Below are 12343 nucleotides of genomic sequence, written 5' to 3' on the forward strand. Positions count from 1 at the left end.
CTGATCGTCGATGCTGCTGACCTCCCTGGTCTCTGCGCTGCGCCACTGCCTCTTCACGAAGCAGATTAGTGAAGAAGATGATGATGATATGTTAATGGGGTGGGTTTGGCCCAATTTGGGCTAGACCTGGCCTCATTAAAAAAAAAAAATTAAAATAAAATAAAAATAATAATAATTAAATCTGGGCCTGTTATGATTTTGGGTCAAATCTGAATTGATATTTAGACTACATCAATTCATTCAGTTTAATATCTTCATCATATTTGCACTTCTTCTAACTAAATTATCCAATTGAATTTTTTTTTTATTAAGTCCATTATTAAATTATTATTCAACTTTGAATAATTATTCAGTTTTTAATTTTTCAGTTGAATTTTAATTTAATAATGTTTTTCAGTTTAAATTGTATTAAGTGTTGCAATTTAATTGTGGAGTATTTGTGAGTAATATGCATAATCTGAGCATGCTATTTATCTCTTTATTGCAATAATTATTTGACTGTTATAATTATGCCTGTAGAAAAGCATGTTCATTAAGAAAAATTTAGAGCCTTTTAGGTATGAATTATATGCTATGCCTGAATTAGTGCATTTTAGGTGAATTAGTGCCTTTCAGGTTAGATTATGCATATTATTACTCAACCTTCAGTTATTACTCCACTCGTGTTTTATAAAGTTCCTAAAGCACATTAAGTACATAAACAATTCGTAGTTTTACCCTATTCAAAGCCTTATCCATAGGTGAAACTACTCTTTAGATCTCTCAAACGATTTTACTTCAAAAATGAGAACACATGAATTAGGGAAGTTTCTTGGGGAGTAATACTAGTTCTATAGCCTTGGCTTAAAAGCCTTGTTGCTACTAGTCCCCTTGCGACGCTACTCTGTGTAAGGAGTTGGTATTTAACCGAGCTTCGTCTCGACCAACTTTCCTGGGAGTATACCTAAGGATTGTCTATCATATTTTGGTTTAATCTGATTGTTTATTAGGTTTTCTTGCTAATGTGATTATGTTCTTTGGTTAATTAAAGAGTAGCCCCATCATCTTTAGTTTTTCCAAAATTACATATACTAAGTTTTACTCACATAAAGTTAATGCAAGAATATTGTAATTCACTCTGCGTGATATGGCAAAATTTAGCCCACAGGCAATTTTGTTATATTTGTAGGGTTAATTAGGATGAAATACCATACTATGATCATAATTTGCCCACAGGGATTATGTATCGGCATATAGTTTTGGTAGTTTTGTCATTAAGGGTGGAAAAATTAAAATCGCACCCATTTCGTTTCCACCATTCAGTTTTTGGTAAATTCATTATGCGTAAAAATTTAGCCCACAGGCAATTTTTATGGCATCCGAATTTATCTTTTGCATAATTTTACATTGGTAATATTATGTACTTCAGTATCTCTAATTTTGTGTCTCGAAAATATTCTAACCAAGCTTTCAATTTTTCTTTTACAGTCACTCTTCCCATCACTCAATCAATAACAATTGATATTCCTATCCTTAATTATGATAATCACAAAGAGTGGAAAGACGCTGTTTTATTGAATTTAGGAATATTAGGGTTTGATTATGCTCTTCGCATTAAGAAGCCTGCTGAGCTTACTGCGGAAAACACTGAGGAACAAAAAACGCTATACGAGCGATGGGCAACAGCCAATCGCTTAGGCGTATTCCTCATTAAGTCTAAAATTGCCAGAGAGATTCGTGGTCCCGTCGATGATATTGAGGACATTGAGCCATTACTCAAGGCCATCGATGATCAATTTGTTGACGCGAACAAATCTCTGGCAAGTACCCTGATAATGCAGTTTATCAATATGCATCTTTCCACTGTCAAGGGAACGCGGAAACACATCTTACAGCTCAGGGACATTGCGGCTCAATTAAAGAAGTTGAAGATTATTCTTCCAGATGCCTTTGTGGTGCACTTTGCACTAAATACCCTATCTCAGGACTATAATGCATTTAAAATTTCCTATAATACACATAAGGATGAATGGTCTAACAATCAATTGATTACCATGTGTACTCAAGAGGAAACACGGCTTTTAACTGAGCTTGGGGAAAGTGCTTTAATGGCCACAACAAGGCCTAAAAGAATGTCTGGAAAGCCTAAGGGACTTACCATAGCTGCTAAGGGGAAACTAACCCCGAAAGCAGACATTAAGAAGATACAAAAGTGTTTCTTTTGCAAAAAGAAGGGACACATGAAGAAAGATTGTATCAAGTTTCAGAAATGGATGTCCCAAAAGGTAACATTTCATCTTCTTTCGTTTGTTTCGAATCTAACATGTCAGAAGTTAATACTAATTCCTGGTGGGTTGACTCTGGTTCAACAATCCACATTGCAAACTCTTTGCAGGATATGACAAAACTGAGACAGCCAAAGGGAACTGAGTGTAGCATCTTCTCTGGAAACAAGATTGCGTCACCAGTAGAAGCTGTCGGAGTTTGCAATTTAGTTTTGGACAATGGCTTTGTATTGACATTAGAAAAGACTTTTTATGTTCCTAGTTTTTCTAGGAACTTAGTTTCAGTATCTAGACTTGTACCCTTCGGATATTCTTTTGAATTTAATACCAATAATATCAAGTTATTTCTTTATTCTACTTGTGTTGGTACTGGTACATTGTCTGATGGTCTTTTCCGTCTTAAATTAAAGAATGATTCAGTTTACAATTCTTTACATGTTCAAAACGGCACCAAACGGTGTAGTATTAACGACAATTCCTCAATGTTGTGGCATCGGAGATTAGGTCATATCTCCCTTGAGCGTATTAAAAGGTTGGTAAAGGATGGAGTACTTTCTACTCTAGACTATACTGACTTTGAGACTTGTGTTGACTGCATTAAGGGTAAGCAGACAACAAGTCAAAGAAAGGTGCCAATAGAAGTTCAACGTTGTTGGAAATTATTCATACTGACATATGTTGTCCTGATATGACAATACCTGGTCAGAAATATTTTATCACCTTTATTGATGACTTCTCAAGATTTTCCTATGTGTATTTACTTCATCATAAACATGAAGCATTGAATGCCTTTAAATCATTTAAAGCTGAAGTTGAAAACCAATGTAACAGGAAAATACACATAGTTAGGTCTGATAGGGGTGGTGAATACTATGGTAGATATAATGAGAATGGACAATCACCTGGTCCCTTTGCTAAGTTTCTTCAAGAGCATGGGATTGTTGCCCAATACACCATGCCTGGTTCTCCGGACCAAAATGGTGTAGCTGAAAGAAGAAACCGGACCCTTCTGGATATGGTGCGGAGTATGCTTAGCAACTCTAAGCTTCCTAAGTCGTTGTGGGATGAAGCGCTTAAGACGACAACGTATATATTAAACCGTGTTCCAACCAAGGCTGTCCCTAAGATACCGTTTGAGTTATTCAAAGGTTGGAAACCGAGTTTGCAACATATGCGTGTTTGGGGATGTCCGTCTGAGGTGAGGATACATAACCCACACGAGAAGAAACTTGATCCAAGGACAATTAGTGCTTTCTTTATTGGATATGCACAATCTTCTAAGGGTTATAGGTTCTATTGTCCATCTCATACTACTAGGATAGTGGAATCAAGGAATGCAAAATTTCTTGAAGATGACTTGATTAGTGGGAGTGATCGGTTTAAGGACTTAGTTCCTTCCTTCGATCATATTGACTCTCAACCTTCTACGTCATCTGGTGGGGTTGTACTTATCCGCAGTGCTCCTTTAGTTATGCCTGCAGATATACCACCTACCGTTGAGATTCCACAAACTGTTGAGGATCAGCCTTTGGAAGAACCAGTTCAGGACTTGCAGCAACTGCCTGAACTAGATTTCGAACCAATGGTTGAACCAACTCAGGATATACAGCAAGATTCTGAGCCGATGCAAACTGAACCGATTCAAGAACTGCCACCAGAGGTAGTTGCCCCGCAGCCTGTACAAGGTGATGAGGGTCCAACTTTAAGACGGTCTACTCGGATAAGGCGATCGGCAGTTCCTAGTATTATGTTTCGTATCTACAAGAATCTGACATAGGGGCTGAAGATGATCCTGAAACATTCTCTGAAGCCACAAATTGTGCACAGTCTGACTTATGGTTAGAAGCCATGAAGGATGAAATGAATTCCATGAAGGACAATAGAGTTTGGGATCTTGTTGAGTTGCCTAATGGGGCCAAGGCCATTGGCTGTAAATGGGTTTTTAAGACTAAAAGAAACTCATTAGGCAACATTGAGAGATACAAGGCCCGGCTTGTTGCCAAGTGATTTACTCAAAAAGAAGGAATCGATTACAAGGAGACTTTTTCTCCTGTATCAAAGAAAGATTCACTTCGGGTCATTCTGGCATTAGTTGCACATTTTAATCTTGAGTTGCAACAAATGGATGTGAAAACCGCTTTCCTAAATGGTGATCTAGAAGAGGAGGTTTATATGAAACAACCTGAAGGTTTCCCTTCTAGGGGTGGTGAGCATTTAGTATGTAAGCTTAAGAAATCCATATACGGTTTAAAACAAGCCTCCCGTCAATGGTATATCAAATTCGATGGAGTAATTTCTTCATTTGGTTTTGTTGAAAATCCCTCAAATAACTGTATATACCAAAAGGTGAGTGGGAGTAAAATTTGTTTCCTTGTTTTATATGTGGATGACATCTTACTTGCCACCAATGATAAAGGGATGCTTCGTGATGTGAAACAATTTCTTTCTAAGAACTTTGATATGAAGGATATGGGTGATGCCTCTTATGTTATTGGCATTAAAATTCAGAGAGATAGCCCCCGGGGTATACTGGGTTTATCTCAAGAAACCTATATAAACCAAGTTTTAGAGAGATTTCATATGCAAAATTGTTCACCAAACGCTGCTCCCATATCAAATGGGGATAAATTCAGTTTGGACCAATGTCCGGAAAATGACTTGGAGAAAGAATCCATGGAGAACGTCCCTTGTTGGATGTCTTGGATATATTCAAGTCTATACAAGGCCGAACATTGCTCTTGCGGTTGGAATGCTTGGGCGTTACCAATACAATCCGGGGTTAGACTATTGGTGAGCTGTAAAGAGGGTTCTAAGGTATCTAAGATGAACCAAAGGTTACAAGCTTGGGTTTAGGCAGACGGACAATTTAGATGTTGTCGGTTATTCAGACGCGGACTTCGCTGGCTGAGTTGATTCTCGAAATCAACTTCAGGGTGCGTCTTTATTATGGCCAGTGGGGCTATCTCATGGAGAAGTGTTAAACAGTTCTTAATAGCTACTTCTACCATCGAAGCCGAGTTCATTTCCAGTTTCGAGGCAACTTCATAGGGTGTTTGGCTAAAGAATTTATCTCTGGGCTTAGAATTATGGATTCTATATCTAAGCCATTGAAAGTCTACTGTGACAACTCAGCTACAGTCTTCCTAGCTAAGACCACAAAAGTGGGAGTCGAATTAAGAACATCGACATCAAGTTCTTAGCAATTAGGTAGCGTGTCAAAAATAAAGTTGTATTCTTTGAACACATTCATACTGAGTTGGTGTTTGCAGATCCCTTGACTAAATGCATGCCTTCAGTTAAATTCAAGGATCTGGTTCAGAAAATGGGACTTTCATCTACTTTGTGATTTGCATATACATTCAGCTTCAATAAAATTCTTTGGCATTTAGACATTTTCTCAATTAAGTGTGTACACCTTCATTTGCTTTATATTGATGAGAAAATGTACTTCAGGGACTTGGAATAAACATAGGGTTTATTTCGTTGGGTTTTGTTTCCTAATTAAGTGCCCAATGGCAGTTTGCATTTGATCATAATGGATACTACTCGTGCTAATGAGGACATATCATTATGGTTGGTGTTTTTCTGTTATTGAGTGGTAGTGCTTGCACCAAGTGGGAGAATGTAACGTTTATCCGTTACTGTTATTATAACATTAGGATAAGTTATGATAATATTCAGTATTTGATATGTGGTGCAACACTAATAACCTAATAACTAGACTACCATTATGATTAGGAGTCTGGTTAGGGTTTAGGAGACCTAAAGACAATCAACCACAATGATGGCCAGTGGTTATATAAGGTCTCTAGTCCTCTCACTGCTCACAATACATACCTCATACACCATCTAGAGAGAGCTGAGTAAAGTGAGAGACAAAATACTCGTTATCTCTGCAGCAGTCCGGATCGCTCAACCGTAACAGAAACTATGGCTGGAGGTTAGTCGATCCTATAATCACATATTATATGATACATGTGACATTTTAGTCTAACAGAGTGATCATAACTCTTAATATTTAGAAGCTAGAATGAAACAATATTTGCTAGAATGAAACAATATAAATAATGTGAATTAATAAATACGATAAAGGCGTTGACTTATATTTTTTCTTTTATTTCCTGCATAGACTTAAAAATTAGATTGTGCATAATTGAACATTGTTGATGTTTAATAACTTGAAGTCAAAAAAAAAAAAAAAAAAACAGGAAACAAAGAAGATATAATGCATGTAAGCTAAAGATGGATAGAATAAGAAGTTACCCGGCAGAAGTTGATGTGTAGAATCAATTGTCATATTATTGTTGAAAGGCACAACGTACGCAACACCTGTATAGAACCATACAAACCAAACCCAAACATGAGAAGAGACACTACAAATCCTCAAGAAGAAATAGACGAAATCCAAATAAAAAGACCGGTGTGGAAATGAGTAGCCCTCGCAACTGCATAGCCAACTTGTTCACTGATCTAGGAAAAAATTTAACGGACACTACATCAAAGTGTCTTTGATATTCCCCCACATACTATTATTATTCTTATTAATTATTGACAAAGTAAGCTAGTCTAAAGTGAAGAAGCAGAAGAAGAAGGAGACTGATCATCACTGCTGTTGTTATTGTTTAGAACCTAAGGGCTTTTAAGTCTTTTCCCAGTAGTTAGTTATAACTGCTTTTGCCTCTCTTTTCCTTGTATAAATAATGAGCTGTGTTCAGTTCACAAGTTTTGATATTCATTCTTCTCTTATCATCATCATTGTAAACATTGAGAGATATATGCATCCTACTGTTCTTACTTCTTCATACAGTATGAACTAAGCTAAGCTCAACAATTATCAAATTGAAATGCAATATAATGTAACCACCACACATTACTATCCCTTACCCAAAAAGAAAAATGCAGAATTCAATTATCAATGCTTACCAGTTTTTGGTGGGGCAGACAATCTGGAAGAAGAAGAGGGAAAGATAAAGAGAAATGTGAAGAAAAGAAGAATAGATAAAGGGGAAGTGGGCTTACGATAAGCCATGGCATGCAAGACAGACAATGAAGCAAAAAATATCTGTTGGCCAATTGAGGAACCCTTTTATATAATAATTTGCTAAATTGAGGCATGCAAGACAGACAATTCGTCAATATTTGGACTTGAAAAGTGCCCTCGCAATTCACGACCAGGAAGAATGATTTTTTTTTGTTTTTTTTGTTTTTTTTTTTTGTTTTTTGAAAAGAGAAAGAATGATTTGAATAGCCGCCTTTTTGTAGAAAAATGAACCCAAGTACTTGAAACACGTTTTAAATGTCAAAAGTCGTGACTTTCTTACTACATCTTTATGTTATTAAGGAGGGTAACCTCAGCCAAAATACTTGTATTTACAAGATTGTGTGTTCAAATCTCAGTCTTCTTGATTAAAGTCGATCAATTATAGACAATCTAGGGTGTCTTATCTCTCTGTGGTCCTTTACCGGCTAGAGTCATAAGGTGAGATTTATCCGATACACACGCAAAAAAATAAAGGAGATAAAATCGCAAGATGTTCTTTGATTGGCCTACGAGCCTCCTAATATTTGTAAATTAATACTCACAATAAAGTCAAATTCATACCCCTTTAATTCTTGGTTGATTTTTTTTTTAATTACTTTTTTCCTTTTTTTTTTTCTTCGCTAGGAGGGGAGATTCTTACAAATCAAGCTAGCTACTCTAACCGTTAAAATTAGTTAGATATAGTCAACGACTATTTAAAATGGATCACAATTTTTTTTTTTAGTATTACTTACTCTGGTACAATATAGTATTTTTTTCATAACTACTTTTTCAACCTACTGAAGCACAAAGAGTCAATATCGCCTCCACTGATACTCGAACCCGCAATGGCACAACCTCCCACCTATGGGAGAGCAACTTAATGTATCACTATTATTCTTTCGTGAGAATTAAAATGTGATGCATTTGTAATAATTTGATTAATTAAGAACTAAAATTGAAATTAATTCTAATTTTTAGTTTGAGTTCACATATATATTTTATTATATTGTATTCAAACAATGTTTGTTGAACTTTTGGAGTGACATTATGAGTCAAAAATGATGCTAAAATTTTCATCACTATGGATGCAGAGGGAACATGAATGTCAAAAATATCGTCTGTCTAAGTCTGGCATTAATTGTTTCATATAATTGTTTTTTTTTTTTTAAATAAGTATATTTATAAGGGGCATTTGTAGAGTGGATTTGGAGTGAATTTACATCCAATATGCTAATTAAATGTGAATTTGAAATTTCTTATCTGCATCCACATTCGCAAGGGATGTAAATCTAATAAAATTAGATCAGTCAATTGTACAGTGAATTTTAAGTTTAGAAAATAAATAAAATTAAATTATAATATAGTAATTTAACTATTAAGCATTCAAAAATCAAAATGAATATATATATATATATATATATATATATATATATATATATATATATAGTATGTAGAGTGGACGAGCGTTAAACTCATTCCGTGCATAATATTAGTTTTCTATAAGAACTAAAACTGAAATAATTTGTAAAATTACGAAATTAAATTTGGCTATGTTATAATTCATTATCATTATACTTTCAAAAAAAATTCATTATCATTATGGACATTATTATTGTAACGTATGTAACTGTTATACATTTATTGCATCTATTTAATACCTTTGTATTATGTATATATTAGCTTGTTGTAGATGAAGATGATAAAGGAAGAGACCATCATCCTTTCTCCCCATGTCTATATTCTCTATTCTAAATATTATTTTAACACGTTATCAGCAGATGCTTTATCCAATAGATTATCGGCTTTGATTTCCTCCAACGTAATGCTAGGCGAGATCGTGAACGCCATCACCACAACCTCAATCCAAACTAGCAGAGATTCTGTATTATTGATCTTGATGAGATATCCCAGATCAAAGCTAAGGTCGCCGCCTAGCCACGAAGGCAACGCTAACGCCATCGATCGTGAAGCTGGAACTCTGGATTTGGAGTTGATGGTGGGGATGGCCTCGGATCGTCGTCGCCGTCACCGTCACCATCGCTACTGATTATGACGACTTCGGCGCCGAATCAAACTTGCTCCGATCCGGATGGCACGATTTCCGCAAAATAAGTGTAGAAAATTTTGGTGATTATGGATCCGATCGATCGAAGCCGAAAAATCAAGAAGATACGGAGAGGATGACATGGGAATCGGAGGCGGCATCCAGACGCATTTTTGGACTGGGTCGTGTTGATCGCGACGACAGTGATGTCGTTTACTGTGGAGAGCCTCTAGAGATCAGTAAACGGTTGTTGGAAAAAAATAGCATTAAAATGGCATATAATGACATGTTAAGTGGCTATTTTGTGGTACAATTATCAGTGGGCTCCACTTCCGATTTAGATCGGGTCAAAGTGGATTCGGATTCTTCGTACTGAGACGAAGAGATTGATATATTGTACGCTCAAAACGGATATTGGGTGAATGAGATATTGATTCTCAAAGTAGACCCATTGAGTTGGAAAAATGAAGGGAAAAAGTGAGTTTTGTCCCACATTGGTTTGGAAAGAGGATTTGACCCCCCTTTTATACAAGAGTTTTTTTAGAGCTTGTAGAATTGTATAGCATAGAGGCTCTCTCGCGCGGCGGGGGGTGGGGGGGGGGTGCAAATCAAATTCCAACTAGAGACGAGATCAAAAGGCTTGATTCAAGCCCGAGCTCGTGTGCGCCGGCACCTGCGGGCACGAATGTCGTCCGAAAATTGGCTGGCCTTGCGGGCTAAGTTATGCCAACTTTGGTATCAGTTTTCCCAACTCTAAGCCACCCAGCCGAGAGCAACTCGAGAGTTGCTCTCGTGCGCAGCGCGAGGTTGAATTGATGTCCTACGTCCCTATATAAGAAGGAGGGTAGCAGTAGTGTTTCTACACGGATACAGAAACTTCGTTTTCCCAGCTCCAAAAATCTCTACTCCTACTCCATTCTTGAAGCTGTGTTCTGCCCGTGCTCTAGTTCGCCGGGTTCGTTCGTTTGGGTGCTCAAACGTCGAACCGTTGTACGTTTTATCCTGGGAAACCTAGGCCACAACGCTCCTAGCACTTTTGGGAGGTGGCAAATAAGGTTTTAAGGAAAGACAGGCACTTTGCCTAACTCGTACATTTCTTTCTTCCTTCTCCTTCTTTCTTGTTTTGGATTATGCTTTTAAGCAAAAATCCGTTCTTTCTTGTTAATTTGGAATTATAATCTAATGATTATATTTTCTTTTTGGTTGATATATATTGGTATATCTTTTTCGTAGATATACATTTATATATAACCGTTGGGTCCGTCTTATATATATTTGTGTGTATATATATATATTTCGGATACATATATCCAATAATATTTTATATATATTTCGTGTGTATATATATAAATATTATTTTATGGATATTAAATCGATTGTGGTTCATTATCACCAACAATCTTAAAACCTTATCAATTTTGATAATGAACAAGTCGATGGATTCCAAAAGTGTTGGATCCGTGAATGTGCCGGAGGTGCACATTCAAATGGTCGGAAAGGCAACGAAGTTGCACATTCCGTGATGCCAGTTGATGGCGGCAACGTTGGAAATGTTATTTCCATGGTAGTTGCAAAGACACACGATGGTGCTCCGGAGAACTTTGGTTCACGAACCGGTAGACCTGTGGCTGGTGACACACAATTGGTACCTATTGTGTTGTCTAGTGGATCGGCTAAAAGCCATGAAGGATCCTATGATGGTGTAATGACTACATGGTCCGAGGATTATGGTAGTGTTACAAATGACTTCAACCGTAATCGAAGGAAACTCAAGCGGAAGCTTAGCTTTCAAGAAGATTATGAGAAGAAGGAGAAATGCCACTATGATGCGAATCGTCATCCTGGTGAAAAGGTTGAGGACAATTTCGCCATGTTCAAAACAAGTGGATGGTTGGACGAGTGAGGTCACAACCGAGGTACCCCCGATGTGCGCTATGGACCACCCGCTGTGGAGTGGATGGTTGAGAATGGAATAAGGCACACGGGTTCGAAGGACTACTACATAGGAATAATGGAAATTGGTTTCCAATGTAATTTTTCGTATTTATTTATTTGTTAAATAAATGTTGTAGTATCCTTGTGATACATTTTATTGTTAAATAAAATGAATTGTTCCATTTGTGTGTTATGAACTTTGTATATTTTGAAATATTCTTGTGTAATATTTTTAATATATAAAAGGTTCAATATGGGTGCGTGGTGCATCACGGAGCATTATGTGGAAAATGCTAAAATGGCTTAACGGCCGGAACGGAATGTAACAAGCACGTTACATGTTTGAAATCCCGTAAAAGGACTTCGGTTCTAGTTCATGTTGAACGATACAGATTTCAAAATAGGATCAATTTGTCAAACATTGGGATAACTATATAATCGTGAGCGTCACAGCTCAAGTGTTGAATATTTTATATAATATTCTAAGAACGATTATATGAGTTTGGTTCAACTAGTTTTGGAAATTTGGTTGATTTAGTTTTGTTAATTGTGTTATAATTAAATTGATCAAAAATTCCAAATTATACTAGTATATTTAATTTGAGACAAATTGTGTTTTAGTGAATAGTGCTTTTGTAGCACTAGTGGAAAGTGCAATTTAATTTGGCACTTTGAAGTGCAAATTAAACCACTGTAAGAGTGCTATTAAGCACTAGGTAGAGTGCCTAATTAGGTACTTTCGGCCACTTGGTGGCTGCACCTTTAGGTGTTGAAAACTTAAGCATTTGGTGCTTTGGTAATAGCAATAAAGGTGCTAGATTATGATTGGTCTTAATGCTAATCTACTTAGCTTAAATCTTTCGTATATGGCTAATTAAATTTAGCGTTGTAAAAGTGTTATGTGATTAGCACGAAAGGAGTTTTTGGTTAATTGTGAAATTAACTAATAATCCTAGTGCCAAGTAGCACTGGAATTATAAGTCAAGCAACCAATGGTTGTTGTGAGTTTATAATTTAAAGCAATAGAGATTGTTTTGGAATCGGTATGTTAGTTTGGTAGCAAGATTCGTGCTTGGT

This window comes from Ipomoea nil, unplaced genomic scaffold (assembly GCF_001879475.1).
Source record: "Ipomoea nil cultivar Tokyo-kokei standard unplaced genomic scaffold, Asagao_1.1 scaffold1436, whole genome shotgun sequence".
Taxonomy (NCBI): Eukaryota; Viridiplantae; Streptophyta; class Magnoliopsida; order Solanales; family Convolvulaceae; genus Ipomoea; species Ipomoea nil.